At 39.0% G+C, this 17,387-nt stretch overlaps 1 protein-coding gene and 1 non-coding gene across 4 annotated transcripts in view; both read right to left on the reverse strand.

The window, feature by feature from the left end:
* The window catches only part of CNBD1 (cyclic nucleotide binding domain containing 1), a 496,885-nt gene that overhangs the window by 83,405 nt on the left and 396,093 nt on the right, over window positions 1-17,387 (reverse strand). The window lies entirely within an intron of this gene.
* On the reverse strand, window positions 220-292 carry TRNAS-GGA (transfer RNA serine (anticodon GGA)). Its single transcript has one exon. It is a non-coding gene; the product is annotated as a tRNA-Ser (tRNA).

Here is a 17,387-nt window from a genome sequence, read left to right on the forward strand (position 1 = left end):
AGAACATTTCGTGCAAACATGGGGACAATAAAGGACAGAAATGGTGTGGACCTAAAAGAAGCAGAAGACATTAAGAAGAGGTGGCAAGAATACATAGAAGTCACTCAGTCATATCCGACTTTTGCGACCCCATGGACTACAGCCCACCAGGCTCCTCCCTCCATGGGATTCTCCAAGCAAGAGTACTGGAGTGAACTGCCATTTCCTTCTCCAGGGGATCTTCCTGACCCAGGGATCGAACCCGGGTCTCCTGCATTCCAGGCAGACACTTTAACCTCTGAGCCACCAGGGAAGCCCTGGTGGACTATACAAAAAAGATCTTCACGACCCAGATAATCACAATAGTATGATCACTCACCTAGAGCCAGACATCCTGTAATGTGAAATCAAGTGGGCCTTAGGAAGCATTACTACGAACACAGCTAGTGAAGGTGATGGAATTCCACTTCATTTATTTCAAATCTTAAATAGGATGCTATGAAAGTGTTGTACTCAAAATGCCAGGAAATTTGGAAAACTCAGCAGTGGCCACAGGACTGGAAAAGGTAAGTTTTCATTCCAATCCCAAAGAAAAGAAGTGAAAGTCGCTCAGTCGTGTCCAACTCTTTGCAACTCCATGGGTTATGCAGTCCATGGAATTCTCCAGACCAGAATACCGGAGTGGGTAGCCTTTTGCTTCTCCATGGGATCTTCCCAAACCAGGTCGAACACGGGTTTCCCACATTGCAGGCAGATTCTTTATCAGGTGAGCCACAAGGGAAGTCCATCCCAAAGAAAAGAAATGCCAAAGAATGTTCAAACTACAGCACAATTGCGCTCATCTCACACAATAGCAAGGTAATGCTCAAAATTCTCCAAGCCAGGCTTCAACAGTACATGAACTGTGAACTTCCAGATGTTAAAGCTAGATTTAGAAAAGGCAGAGGAACCCGAGATCAAACTGCCAACATCCCTTGGATCATTGAAAAAGCAAGAGAGTGCCACAAAAGTATCTATTGCTTTATTGCTTTATTGACTATGCCAAAACCTTTGACTGTGTGGATCACCCCAAAATGTGGAAAATTCTAAAGAGATGGGAATAGCAGACCACCTGACCTGCCTCTTGAGAAACCTGTATGCAGGTCAGGAAGCAACAGTTAGAACTGAACATGGAAAACATGGTTCCAAATAGGAAAAGGAGTATGTCAAGGCTGTGTATTGTCATCCTGCTAATTTAACTTATATGGAGAGTACATCATGAGAAATGCTGGGCTGCATGAAGCACAAAGTGGAATCAAGATTGCTGGGAGAAGTATCAATAACTTCAGATATGAAGATGACACCACACTTATGTTTTGTGAAAGTGAAGAAAGTAAAGAAGAACTAAAGAGCCTCTTGATGAAAGTGTAAGAGGAGATGGAAAAGTTGGCTTAAAGCTCAACATTCAGAAAATGAAGATCATGGCATCTGGTCTCATCACATCATGGCAATAGATGGGGAACAGTGTAAACAGTGACAGACTTTATTTTCTTGGGCTCCAAAATCACTGCAGATGGTGACTGCAGCCATGAAATTAAAAGACACTTGCTCCTTGAAAGAAAAGCTATGACCAACCTAGACAGCATATTAAAAAGCAGAGACATTACTTTGCCAACAAATATCTGTCTAGTCAAAGTTATGGTTTTTCAGTAGTCATGTATGCATGTGAGAGTTGGACTATAAAGAAAGCTGAGCACTAAAAATTTGATGATTTTGAACTGTGGTGCTGGAGAAGACTCTTGAGAGTCCCTTGGATTGCAAGGAGATCCAACCAGTCAATCCTAAAGGAAATCAGTCCTGAATATTCGTTGTAAGGTCTGATGCTAAAGCTGAAACTCTGATATTTTGGCCACCTGATGTGAAGAACTGACTCATTTGAAAAGACCCTGATGCTGGGAAAGATTGAAGGCAGGAGGAGAAGGGGACTACAAAGGGTGAGATGGTTGGATGGCATCACTGACTCAATGGATATGAATTTGAGTAAACTCCAGGAGTTGATGATTCACAAGGAGGCCTGGTGTGTTGCAGTCCATGGGGTCGCAAAGAGTCGGACACGACTGAGCGACTGAACTGAACTGAAGTGTATTAACTATATGGTATGATGATTATTTTCTATTCGTCATGTGGAAATGGATCATCACGAAAGTCTTCATCCTCCTCATCTTCACACTGAGTAGGCTGAAAGTGAAAGTCACTCAGTTGTGTCCTACTCTGCTACTGAAGAGGAGGAGGAAAAGGAGGGTTGGTCTTGTTTTTCAGGGATAGCAGATACAGAAGCAGTGGACGAGATAGAAGGGGAGGCAAAAGAGGCAGGCACACCCCATGTAACTTTATAAAAATGCATTATAGTTTATGTCTGATTTCCTTGCTTTTTCATTTCTCCAAAAATGCTTCTATGTGGTACCGATCCCTCATCTACTGTCTGTTTTAGTTTCAATGCTCAAGGATCCATGTTTTAAAAAAGTCAAAAGCAGGCTTCAATAATCAGAACTCTTCTGTCAGGCCATCCGTTGTCAATTTCTTTTGTTTGCTTCTGGCACTGCTTCTTCATTTTCTTCAGCATTGGTTCGGAAGCACTCATCTCCATCAGATTGTCTTCTCTTTGTTCCTTTGATGTGATGTCTATTAGCTCTTGAGTTTCTCTAAGATCCATATCTTGGAACCCTTTACACTCCACCTTTTTTTTTTCTTTTTTCTTCTATATCCACATGATTTCCTTTATTGGCTCTATTGTAAAGCCTATGAAGTCATGTGTAACATCTGGACAGTTTTCCTCCAGAAGGAGTTTATTGTTTCAAGTTTGGTGGATTTCACAGTTTTTTTCTATAACATTGATGGCATCTCCAAGAGTGTAATCCTCCAGACTTTTATGATGTTTCATCAGGATTCTCTTCCATAGAGTTCACAGTCCATTGTAAAGGTCCTGATGATCCTCTGGTCTAAAGGTTGGATTAGAGACATTGTATTTAGGGGCAAGTAGACCACATTGGCGGAGAAGGCAATGGCACCCCACTCCAGTACTCTTGCCTGGAGAATCCCATGGATGTAAGAGCCTGGTAAGGCTGCAGTCCATGGGGTCGCTGAGGGTCGGACACGACTGAGCGACTTCACTTTCGTGCATTGGAGAAGGAAATGGCAACCCACTCCAGTGTTCTTGCCTGGAGAGTCCCAGGGACGGGGGAGCCTGGTGGGCAGCCATCTTTGGGGTCGCACAGAGTCGGACATGACTGAAGCGACTCAGCAGCAGCAGTAGCAGATACATTGGTGCCTTCGGCCCTGAACTCATGGGGTTCTGGGTGACTATGGGAATTACCCCCCTCCCACCCCCCCGCCAAAAAAAAAAAAACACTTTAAAAGGCAATTCCTTACTGGCAAGGTATTTCCCGACTTCAGGGAAAAAACAAAAACGGAACAAACCCAGAAAAAGTGTTTTGTTGTCCAGGTCTTTTTGTTGTACAATTAAAAACAAAAAACAAAAAACTGGCAGCTGCTATTTATCTTTTCAAGGTTCAGAAGTTAGAAGCACTTGAGAAAAGAGCATTTGCACCAAATGGTGAAATCGTCCTATTCCTTCCTGACTTAAAGCCTGGTGCTCACTTGTCTTCCTTTCTAATAAATGTCCCTTGTGGCGTTTTTTCCCCCCAGGAATGCTTGCATTAAAATCCTGCTCAGGCAGATATCCTTTCTCCTCAATGATTTTCTTAACAGCATCTGGGAACTCATCTGTTGCCTCTCAGTTACCTGTTATCTTGATATTTTTAAGCCAAATTTCTTTCTACAATGATCAAACCATCCTTTACTGGCATTAAATTCTCCAGCTTTAGATCCTTCACCTTTCTTTTGCTTTAAGTTGTCATATAATGACTTCACGTTTCTCAAATCATGTTAGAAATTCATAGATATGTCTTTCTTAGACCAATCGTGTACCCACATCACACTGCATTTTTAATATGATATTTTTTTAAAAAGTAGTTTGCAAGAAGTACAAGATTTTCGAATCTGGTGGAATGACCACAGCAATGGCATTCCTTATTTCCTTTTTTTATATAATGGTCCTTATGCTGTATTCATTTCTCTTGAAGTGGCAGGCAACCTTAATTGCAGACCTCAATCACTGGTACATATCAAGCAATTCCATTTTTTCTTGCAATGTCATATATTTTCGTGCTTCTTGGAGCACTTCCAGCATCACTAGTGACACTTCATATGGGTCTCTTGGTATTACCCAAGGTTTAGGGTATCGTGCTAAATATAACGACAGAAGTGCAAGTACAATGAGCCATCACTTTTTACTGTGATACCAGTTTACTGCCAAGATCAACTGCTTATGTGAAGATGATTAGTACCACACAGAATTTTAAGCAGATACTCACAACTCTTGAGCTCATTGTGACAGCAACAGGAGGTTTCTATGACATTGTGACAGCAGTCCAGTATGTACTGGAGTTAACGTGACACAGGGTTGCTTTAACACTGCATCTGTACATTCACTTGCATTTCTCTTGACTGCAAATGGCACCATGTATGATCTGTAAGTGTTTGTGTGCAGAAGTTTTGATAAATCTTAATTTTCACAATAAATTTGTGAATATTTTATGGTAATAAATGATAAAATAGACTAGTATCAACATATATTTTGTGTATTCATGACATAACTAATTTTTTTTCAGTATTTCTAGGCTTTGTGACTTGTCTGCATGTTTTTTCAACTTATTGCAAATCTCTGAAGAATTTTCCAATATACTTATTGCAAAACAATCTGCATATAAGTAACCTACACAGTTCAAACTCATGTTGTTCAAGGGTTAACTCTCTATATAAACTCATATAAATACGTGTTTAAAGTCTTGAAGAAAATAAAGAAAAAGAAATGGCTGTCTCAAAGGCGGGAACTGGGGAGATTTATAAGAGAAATTTTACTACTTTTAGGTGTGTTATTTAGTTTGACTATTTAGGTGGTACATAGTTGATTTTTTTCCCCCCACAGAAACAATATTAAATGTTATTTTTTATTAAAAGTGCATTTTAAAAGGGAAGATATACAAGGAATAAAATAGTATTTTCCCTTGAAAACTTCTGTCATAAAATTTTAGATTACAAAGTAGTATAAAAGACAAATATCTAAGATGACATGAAAAAAACCATCTGATTTTAAGTTGACCATGGACATTTCAGTGAAAGGAGGCAACATCTCAATTCTAACAGAAGTTTGCTCAATAATTTAAAGGAAATGTCTATAGTCCTATAAAACTAATAATGTGGTGTTTGGAAAAAATTAATTTATATGACTGAATAATCATGTCACATTATAGATAAACACTCACAACAGATGGAAGAAGGTTGTGTGCCATAATTTCTGAGCTCTAAGGAAGGAATGAGCTGGAGGAAAATACACCTAAACTCACCTCCATATGTCTCCCGTAAGCCTTCTCTGTGATGTTTTTATGTTTTCCATTAACCTCTATGTGCTCCTAAAATGTATGGAAAAGGCTCTGTGGGCAAGCCTATGTAACATCCCTGCCTTGCCTCTGAAGGGAATGATCACTAGCTGTCGTGAGAGTCTCAAAGGATTAAAATGACACAGGCACACACCAAGGTTTCACGACACTACTTTACACAAAACAATTCTCTTCCTTTGCTACGCTCAAAATGACTTTGTAAATCTTGATTATAGCATTTTAAGAAAGTGTTTGGCACCATTAGGACATCAATAAATATTTCTCAAATGAGTGAACAATTCAGTAGGTTGTGTAACATATAAACGACTTTTAAGAAAAATTTCCCTAGAACAATTCTAAAAGCCATAGAACTTCAGCAAAAATAATATTTTTATTATTGACCAAAAAAATCCTTGCCAATATCACTGGCATACAACCAACTATGTACTCTATCTGCAGGATCTTTACATTCAATTCAAATATTACTATCTATTTTCATGTTAAACTTTATCTAGAAGGAGTCTATTCTCATATATGCCAAATTCAAAGGATATATTTAACTTTACATTGTCAGATTCTCAAGAGACAAGTCATTAATCAAAAGCACTCTGAACTATTGACCTATGTTTAGTGAACAAAGCGTGAACAAGGTATTAAAACAATATCATTTTATTTTAATTCAAATAATTGATTTGGTGATTTGGTGTCCTTGCCTGTGTCCTCTCTGACTCTTTGTGACTCTGTGGACTCTATTAGTGTAAGGAAACAAATAATACTTCAGTTTGATTTACTTCATCATGGCAGTCATATAAGCAATAGAGATATTTCTTTAGCCCATGTAAAAATGGTATTTTCTTTTTTATTGAGTTAGTAGAAAAAGAACCATAAAAAATTAAAATCAAAATGATTTAACCAAATAAACTGAATTTAAATAATGTTTGTCAAAAGTTTTCACTTTCGTCTCAGGTTCAAAGGATCTGTTAACAAAATAAGCCACTCGTTATATACAAATAAATAATACAAATATTTACTAGAGAATTATCTAGCTTACTTTCAAAATACTAACATTAAAAGAAAAGAAAAATAGAAGAGCAGAAGATACATCACCAAATAGGATTCTGACCAACATCCAGACTTGAACAGTGCTGGGAATCCCCCTGCCACAGTGCATCTGGAGTACCAACTGGGAAAAGGTCTGTGGGTGAGACTTCAAAGCCTGCAGTTTGGGGTTCCCGCTTATAATCCCAGGGTGGACCCAAACTGATATCATCATCAATCTGTGAGCAAATTGCAAGCTTGGTTTCAGGATAATGACTTGGTTTTGTCATGTGAGACTGGGAATGTTGCTAAGCCTGGGGCTTGATTGCCAGGCCCCCTCCAGGTTTCAGCAATCTCAAGTCTCCTCCCGCATCTTACTTAAGGCGCTGCACCTCTTGCAGTCCCGGCAGACACTCACTCCCAGTCTCTCCCAGTCACTCCCAGTCACTCCCAGTCACTCCCAGTCTGGGCAGTGTCCAGGCAGGCTAGAAGCAAGGTCAGAGGCCTGCTCTGCTTTGTCTCTGAAGCTGAAACAGAACTATTTATTTAATTTCCCTAACAATTGTCTGAAACCTAAACTAAATGTTAAAAAATAAACTATGTAAGAATTTATGTCACCCTTGGATATACAGATAGTCAGTCTCGCACCAGAAAAGTAAAACACAAAGATTCTTAAATCTTAAAATACACTAGTTAGTTAGATTGCCTTTTTCAATCATCACAGCCTTAATATACAGATAAGTTCAGACAAAAGAATAGAATTACTATGCTAGACTTTCTCATCAGCCACAGAGAGAAGGAAGGAAAAAAGTGAGAATGCAAATTGTAACTGAAAACAAGATTTATTGCACAATTCAGACTTAAATTGAAGAAAGTAGGGAAAACCACTAAACCGTTCACCTATGACCTAAATCAAATCCCTTATGATTATACAGTGGGAGTGAAAATAGATTCAAGCTATTAGATCTTATAGACAGAGTGCCTTAAGAACTATGGACAGAGGTTCATGACATTATACATGAGACAGTGATCAAGATCATCCCCAAGAAAAAGAAATGCAAAAAGGCAAACTGGTTGTCTGAGAAAGCCTTACAAAAATCTGAGAAAAGAAGAGAAACAAAAGGCAAAGGAGAAGATATACCCATTTGAATGTAGTGTTCCAAAGAATCAGTTCAGTTCAGTCACTCAGTCGTGTTCGAACTTTGCAACCACATGGACTACAGCACACCAGGCCTCCCTGTGCATCACAGACACCCGGAATTTGCTCAAACTCATGTTCACTGAGTCAGTGATGACATCCAACCATCTTATCTTCTGTCGTCCCCTTCTCATCCCGCCTTCAGTCTTTCCCATCATCAGGGTCTTTTCAAATGAGTCAGCTCTTCGCATCAGGTGGCCAAAGTATTGGAGTTTCAGCTTCAACATCAGTTCCATTCAACATTCTATTCCAAAGAATAGCAAGGAGAGATAAGAGAGCCTTCCCCAGGGATCAGTGCAAAGAAATAGAGGAAACAGTAGAATGGGAAAGACTAGAGATCTCTTCAATAAAATTAGAGATACCAAGGGAACATTTCATGCAAAGATGGGCACAATAAAGGACAGAAATGGTATGAACCTAACAGAAGCAGAAGATATTAAGAAGAGGTGGCAAGAATACACAGAAGAACCATGCAGAAAAGATCTTCATGACCTAGATAACCACGATGGTGTGATCACTCACCTAGAGCCAGACATCCTGGAATGCAAAGTCAAGTGGGCCTTAGGAAGCATCCCTATGAAAAAAGCTAGTGGAAGCGATGGAATTCCAGTTGAGCTATTTCAAATTCTAAAAGAGGATGCTATTTAAATCCTGCACTCATTATGCCAGCAAATTTGGAAAACTCAGCAATGGCCACAGGACTGGAAAAGGTCAGTTTTCATTCCAATCCCTAAGGAAGACAATGCCAAATAATGTTCAAACTACTGCAAAATTGCACTCATCTCACATGCTAGCAAAGTAATGCTCAAAATTCTCCAAGTCAGGCTTCAGCAATATGTGAGCCGTGAACTTCCAGATGTTCAAGATGGATTTAGAAAAGGCAGAGGAACCAGAGATCATATTGCCAACATCCACTGGATCATCGAAAAAGCAAGAAACTTTCAGAAAAACATCTATTTCTGCTTTATTGACTAAGCCAAAGCCTTTAACTGTGGGGATCATGACAACCTGTGGAAAATTCTTAAAGAGAAGGGAATACCAGACCACCTGACCTGCTGTATGCAGGTCAAGAAGCAACAGTTAAAACTGGACTTGGAACAACAGACTGGTTTCAAATAGGAAAAAGAGTATGTCAAGGCTGTATTTTGTCACCCTGCTTATTTAACCTATATGCAGAGTACATTATGAGAAATGCTGGGCTGGAGGAAGTACAAGCTGGAATCAAGATTGCTGGAAGAAACATAAGTAACCTCAAATATGCAGATGACACCACCCTTATGGCAGAAAGCAAAGAAGAACTAAAGAGACTCTTGATGAAAGTGAAAGAGGAAATGAAAAAGTTGGCTTAAATCTCAACATTCAGAAAATAAAGATCTTGGCAACCGGTCCCATCACTTCATGGCAAATAGATGGGGAAACAATGGAAACAGTGAGAGACTTTCCTTTTTTTTGGGGGGGGGGGGCAGGCTCCAAAATCACTGCAGATGGTGACTGCAGCCATGAAATTAAAAGACACTTGCTCCTTGGAAGAAAAGCTATGACCAACCTAGATAGCATATTAAAAAACAGAGACATTACTTTGCCAACAAATGTCTGTCTAGTCAAAGCTATGGTTTTCCAGTAGTCATGTATGGATGTGAGAGTTGGATTATAAAGACAGCTGAGTGCCGAAGAATTGATGCTTTTGAACTGTGGTGTTGGAGAAGACTTTTGAAATGCCTTGGACTGCAAGGAGATCCAATGAGTCCATCCTAAAGGAAATCAGTCCTGAATATTCATTGGAAGGACTGATGCTGAAGCTGAAACTCCAACTGATGTTGGAGTTGATGGCTGCAACTTTGGCCATCTGATGTGAAGAACTGACTCACTGGAAAAGTTTCTGATGCTGGGAAATATTGAAGGTGGGAGGAGAAGGGGACTACAGAAGATGAGAAGGTTGGATGGCAGCACCAACTCAATGGACAGGAGTTGAGCAAACTCTGGGAGTTGGTGATTGACAGGGAAGCCTGGTGTGCTAAAGTCCATGGGGTCACAAAGAGTTGGACATGACTGAGTGACCCAACTGAACTGACTGAACTGAATACATTTATACAAAGTTGAACCATCCTACCACACCGCCTTACTCCCCAGCTCATAGGTGATTTCTCATTTAAATAGCTACTAGGTTTAGAGTTGGGGATAATTACTTGATTTTTATCAGGGCTTTATATTACCAAGAATCTTCTTATTTTATATCACTAAGCTAAAATATGGATGCCCCTGGTGGCTCAGCTGGCAAAGAATCTGCCTGCAATGTGGGAGAACTGGGTTAGATCCCTGGGTTGGATAGATACCCTGGAGAAGAGAATAGCTACCCACTCTAGTATTCTGGCCTGGAGAAGCTAAAATATAAGTATTTAAGGCAGTTCTGATTTAAAATATTCCCCATGGTACTAGCGTACTCATAACATACTCAGTATGGATGATTATTTTATCTAATCAACAGATTAAAAAATATACCCCTTGATCATGCCCATGAAAAATATAGTTTGTAATTTTATATCATCTTTATTGTTTCTGTTATTTTAATTATTATGTTTACTTTTAATATACATTTATCCATAGAGTGGTTGTATTATCAATGTATTCACATCTGTTGTCTGTGGATCTGAAAAAAGTCATACTTTTTTTATAGTAATTCTATGACCATCGAGTCCCCAGGTGCTTTTTTTTCTGTCTTGCAAAGTATAGTACTTATATGTCTTACACTTACTTACTTGCACTTACCATTTAGTCTGTTACATCTTAAATATTGACCCTTTATTACTCCTAAACTTCCCACTGTTTAAGTGCAATTGACATTCTCTGGCAATCCATACTTTCCATGAACTTCACAATCTCTTCTGAGAAAGAAAGCGTGGTTTATATTTCTTTGAAATTGTCAAGCCTAGTTTTAATTATATCCTATGTACTGTCATGAACTTAAATTTGTGTTAGACAAAACACAATAGTAAACAATAATGTAGTGTGTAGGTCTACTTACAAACTCTCGTTTTTGTTATTTAAAAAAGAATTAAAACTACGTGGATCATATTATATCTAATTAACAGCTCAAATGCAGTGTTTCTGGGGGTAGAATATTACTGGAAGACCAAGAATAGTTGTCTAAGTCATAGTGTGAACTGGACTTGAGTCTTGTCTGTAAAAATTGTTTCCCCATTTTTCCCTGAACAATGAACAGCTGCCAGTCTGCTGTTCAGAAATCTCCTCCTGATAATACTTAGTGTCTGTAGAGTTAACATGCTTAAAAATACATTCTTGATTCCATCCCCAATTTTACTCTACTCCCAAACTCCTGCTGCTGCTGCAGCTGCTAAGTTGCGTCAGTCGTGTCCGACTCTGTGCGACCCCATAAGACGGCAGCCCAAACTCCTAGATTCTAGTTAATGTCATCCCTATCTTTTTCAATTTCTCTGTCCAAGAACTTAGTCATTTCATAGTTATGACATTAAAACAAAACAGACAAACAAAAAATAAAGCTGTAGAAAGACCTTCAAACTTTGATGCAAAACCATTTTTAAATAATTATTTTTTAGATTAAAAAAATTAAAATGATTAAAAGCCAGCAATACGTGTATGCGTGCATGCGTGCTAAGTCGCTTTAGTCATGTCCGACTCTTTGTGACTGCATGGACTGTAGCCTGCCAGGCTCCTCATGGGATTCTCCAGGCAAGAATACTGGAGTAGGTTGCCATTTCCTTCTCCAGGCAATCTTCCTGACCCAGGGATTGAACCTGCGTCTCTTACGTCTCCTGCATTGGCAGGCGGGTTCTTTACCATTAGGGAAGCCCAAAGTGAAAGTGGAAGTTGCTCAGCCATGTCCGACTCTTTGTCACCCCATGGACTATACAGTCCATAGGATTCTCCAGGCCAGAATACTGGAGTGAGTAGCCTTTCCCTTCTCCAGGGAATCTTCCCAAAACCAGGGATCAAAACCAAGTCTCCTGCATTGCAGGCAGATTCTTTACCAGCTGAGCCATAATGGCTTCCCTGGTGGCTCAGATTATAGGGGTGTGGGGAGTGCAAATTAGCCAAGATGGAATGGTCAGGCTCTCTTGCCCCACTTTTTGTAAATAATGATTATGTCACAGCTGAGATCACTTCCAGCCCTGCGCATGCACATCCCAGGGTACTCACTTGCTCACGGGCTACTTTGTGAGGTTCCCCTGTATGAGCTTCACCATGAAAGCCCTGGCTGCTGCTACACTGGGGCTACAGTGGCTCAACATCATGGTTATGTTATATGAGGGTATGTTCTGGCTACATTATGGTTGTGTTATGGCTGCTGCTATGGCTGCTGTCCCAGCCAGGAGAGAAAAAACGTGTCTGTAGTTCCTACAGCTCCTTGCATCTTCTTCCAGCCTCTTAGCTCGAGTCTCGCCTACCCTGGGATCAGTGAACAGTCAGAGCACCAAGACAACTGATATCATGAACAGGATCAGCAACACACAGGGCTTCCCTGATGGCTCAGTGGTAAAGAATCAGCCTGCCAACGCGGAATTCAATCTCTGATCCTGGAAGATCCCTTAAGTCACAGAGCAAATAAGCCCATAAACCACAACTGTTGAGCCTGTGCTCTAAAGCCTGGGAGCTGCAAATACTGAGCCCACGTGCCCGAAAGACCATGATTCTCAACAAGAGAAACCACTGCAGTGAGAAACCCATGTACCGCAACTAGACAGTAGCCCCCATTTACTACAGCTAGAGAAAAGCCCACGCAGAAAAGCAGCCTGTGTTTACAGAGCGGAATACCAGACCACCTGACCTGCCTCTTGAGAAACCTGTATGCAGGTCAGGAAGCAACAGTTAGAACTGGACGTGGAACAACAACAGACTGGTTCCAAATAGGAAAAGGAGTTCATCAAGGCTGTATATTGTCACCCTGCTTATTTAACTTATATGCAGAGTACATCATGAGAAACGCTGGACTGGAAGAAGCACAAGCTGGAATCAAGATTGCCGGGAGAAATGTCAATAACCTCAGATATGCAGATGACACCACCCTTATGGCAGAAAGTGAAGAGGAACTAAAGAGCCTCTTGATGAAAGTGAAAGAGGAGAGTGAAAAAGTTGGCTTAAAACTCAACATTCAGAAAATGAAGATCATGGCATCAGGTCCCATCACTTCATGGGAAATAGATAGGGAAACAGTGGAAACAGTGTCAGACTTTATTTTTGGGGGCTCCAAAATCACTGAAGATGGTGATTGCAGCCATGAAATTAAAAGACGCTTACTCCTTGGAAGGAAAGTTATAACCAACCTAGACAGCATATTAAGAAGCAGAGACATTACTTTGCCAACAAAGGTCCGTCTTGTCAAGGCTATGGTTTTTCCAGTGGTCATGTATGGATGTGAGAGTTGGACTGTGAAGAAAGCTGAGCACCGAAGAATTGATGGTTTTTAATTATGATGTTGGAGAAGACTCTTGAGAGTCCCTTGGACTGCAAGGAGATCCAACCAGTCCATTCTGAAGGAGATCAGCCCTGGGATTTCTTTGGAAGGAATGATGCTAAAGCTGAAACTCCAGTACTTTGGCCACCTCACGCTAAGAGTTGACTCACTGGAAAAGACTCTGATGCTGGGAGGGATTGGGGACAGGAGGAGAAGGGGACGACGGAGGATGAGATGGCTGGATGGCATCACCGACTCAATGGACATGAGTCTGAGTGAACTCCGGGAGTTGGTGATGGACAGGGAGGCCTGGAGTGCTGCAATTCATGGGGTCACAAAGAGTCGGACACGACTGAGCGACTGAACTGAACTGAACTGAAACATACCACAATTTAATTTAGAATATTTATTACCATTCCAAAGAATTCACATCTTTTAACAGTCACTCTTCATCCCTCTCCATTTTCTCTCTGAGTCCTAACAACCACTAATTACTTTCTATCTCTATAGATTTTATTCTGGATATCTCATAGAAACAGGATTACATAATACATGATCTTTTGTGACTGGCTTCTGTTACTTAGCACAATGTTTCCAAGGTTCATCCATGGAATTCTCCAGGCTAGAATACTGGAAAGGGTTGCCATTCCCTTCTCCAGGGGATTTTTACAACCCAGAGATCGAACCTGGGTCTCCTGCATTGCAGGCAGATTCTTTACCATCTGAGCCACAGGGAAGCCCCATCCATGCTGCACTCTGAATCAGTACTTCACTCCTTTTTATTGCTCAGTATTCCATTGTATGGATATATCATATGTTATCAGTTGATGAACATTTGTTTCCAGGTTTTGGCGACTATGAATAATACTGTTACAACCACCTACGAGTGCAATTGCTTAGTTATGCTGTAAAGGTATGTTTGTTTTTATGAAGAACTATCGAGTTATTTTTCAAAGTGGTTGCACCAGTCTGTATTTCCATCAGTTGTGTATGAGAATTCCCATTACTTCACATCCTTGAAAGCATTTATTGTCTTTCTTTGAAAATTTTTGCTACAATAGTGGAAATGAAATGTTATCTCATTGCAGTTTTGATTTGCACTTTCTTAATCATTACGCTTAGCATCTTTTTATGTGCACAGTACCCTATTTTATATTTTGGAAAAATATCTGTTCAGACCATTCACTGATTTTAATGGGGGTGTTAGCACTCTTTCTATATTCAATACCTTATTATAAAAATTATTTCTAATCTTTTTTCCATTCTGTGGATTGCCTTATCAACTTCTTGTTAGTATAATTTGCAATGCAAAATTTTTTTAATTTTAATGAACTTCAGTAAGTCACTTCTTTTCCCTTTCTTGCTTGTACTTTGGTATCATAATTAAAAAGAGTTTACCTAACTTAAGGTCATAAAGACTTACTCCCAAATTTTATCCTGAGAGTCTTATTAGTTTTGTTATTACATTCAATTCTATGTCTTTGCAACTATTTAAATTTAATTTTTGCCTGTAGCGTGAAGTAGGAGTCCAACTTCATTTTTGTGAGTGAGCATACCCAATTATCTCAGGATCACTTTTGAAATTGCTATTCTTTCTCTTTGAATTATTTTGTCATCTGTCAAAAATTGACCGTAACTATAAGAAGTTTATGTCTAGACTCTCAGTCGTATTCCATTGATATATGTCTTTCTTTATGCAACTACTACACAGTTTTGCAATAAGTTTTAAAGTTTGGAAGTCTTCCATATTTCTTCTTACCAAAATTATTTTGGCTATTCTGCATCTCTTGTGTTTCTATATGAATTTTAGTAACAGTCTGTCATTTTCTGCCAAAAGGAAAAAAAGGGGCAGGCTGGGATTTTGATAGGGATTTTGCTGAATTAGTAAGTTGATTTAGAGTATGCCATCATCATTTTCTACATGGACTTTCTAATGCCCTCACAACTGATCTTTTCACTTCAATCCTTGCCCTTCAAATATGTTCTCCATATGGAACTAAAGTGATTAAAGAAAAACAAACCTAGATTATATTCCTCTGCATTTTATAAATCCCCAAAGCCTCACCCAGAGTAAAATCAAAGATCCTTAAGTTTAATGACCCTATATCCACCTTTCTCCTGCTGCTACTCTGATTTCATCTCTTACAATGTTCCTGCTTAGTCATTCATTCGAAGTACCCTGAACTGATCATGAATCATTCTCAGCAGGCTCTACTTCAGACTTTACATTCTTCATTAATTCTGACCCTGTCCTTCTTCCTCCAGACATTCTGCACTTTCCTCAGGTCTCAGGTACAATATCATATTATTAGGGGTTCCATCTTGATCCTTTTGTCTAAAATAGCCTCTCTCCATCTTCTGATATCCTTTGTTTTTCTTCAGAGCACTCATTACTGCCTGACATGTAATATATGCATACATTTTTTTAGTATTTATCTCCCCCAATAAGTAAGTTTCATGTAAACAAGGATTTTGTTTTGTTCACTATTTTATCCCCAGTGCTTAGAATGGTGTTTTCTACAAAGCAGGCATTCATAAATATCTGTTGAAAGATGAACAAAATATCTTAAGACTATTTAATGGCTACAGATGAAATAGCCAATTCTATTAGGATTCTGTTACACAATGTTACATGCAGATAATACATAATTAAACTTCTCTCTCTTACTTTTAATATTATTATATTATTCAAGCAGTACATCTACTTTAAAACACACGTCAAATGAATTTGAAAGCTATGTGAATGAGCCTTCCTTGACTCTAATTTTCAGCAAGTCAAAAATACTGAGGTCTCATAATCACCATCAGTCTTAGCAAGCAGTTAAATTTATATCACTATGTTTTAAAATCAAAGAATCGTTGGTACCTCATAAACAGTATTCTAGAAGAATACTAAGAATATTAAGAAGCCAAAGAGCATTAAACGTCTTCACAATTCTATGTTTTCACTTTACATGATTTGGATTGTACCACTAGGAAGATTCATTGTCTAACAGAACCCTGCTTTCAACTGGTTGTTTTACCCGTTTCTTCTCCAACCTTGGGCGTGCCTTGTGGCTCACTGGTAAACAATCTGCCTGCAATGCAGGAGACCTGACTTCCATCCCTGGGTTGGGAAGATCCCCTGGAGAAGGGAAAGGCTACCCCTTCCAGTATTCTGGCCTGGAGAATTTCGTGGACTGTATAGTCCATGGGGTTGCAAAGAGTTGGACACGACTGAGTGACTTTCACTTTCACTCACTTCTCTAACATTGAATAGTGTTTCTTTAAAACCAAGATAATATAATTTGCTACTATTTATTCTTTTGTATGCATTCGGTGATGTTGATAAAGATGACATAATTCTAAGTACAGGTCAGTTTTGTACTTGTGAACTGCCACTCAAAAAGAAAGAATTCCTGCAGTATAAAAGTTTCAATGTGCATAAAGGAGGATACATTAATATTATAGTATGAAAAATAACAGAATTATAAATGTATGAGAAGCAGTATAGGAATCGGGAGTCAGGAAGACCTTATTTTAAATGCTGACTCTTTGTTTTCATAAGTATAGTAATAATGATGAAAAGTTACACATAAAGGAACTTACTTCTTTTTCTCTAAAAGGGAAATAGCAAACAATTTTAGAGCACTGAACAAAGTGCCAGGGATATGGTAGTACTTTAAAAATGTGTGGTTCAACTCCTTTGACAGATATCTCAAATGGGCATGAGACTAGGTATAAAGTCAAGGGTCTAATGAACAGGTAGACTGAAACAGCTATCTTTATATGAGGCAGATGGGATAACCACTGAAATGAACTGTTGAGAATTCCATTATCATTTTTAAAGTAACTGGTATCTTCATAATATAATCACATTAAAAAATGAATACATCTTACAAAATTGAATACTAAAATAAATTGGAAAAGTATGAGACTTTTGAAGATTCATAAATTGGGAATCAAATAATCTATTCAATGTTTATCTTTTTGCCTTTAAAATATTCTTAATAGATTTTTTTTTTTAATTTCAAAAGTCAAACATGCTACTCAATCCACATCCTGACAACAGTAGTTGACAACCTGGTGGATATATCTCCATTCTTTCGTATATAATCATATAACTGTTTGTGTGCATATGAAGTCACTTCAGTGGTGTTTGACTCTTTGTGACTCTATGGACTGTAGCCCACTGGGCTCCTCTATCCATGGGGTTCTCCAGGCAAGATTACTGCAGTAGGTTGCCATGCCCTCATCCAGAGGATCTTCCTGACTCAGAGATGGA

This window comes from Bos javanicus, chromosome 14, assembly GCF_032452875.1.
Source record: "Bos javanicus breed banteng chromosome 14, ARS-OSU_banteng_1.0, whole genome shotgun sequence".
Taxonomy (NCBI): Eukaryota; Metazoa; Chordata; class Mammalia; order Artiodactyla; family Bovidae; genus Bos; species Bos javanicus.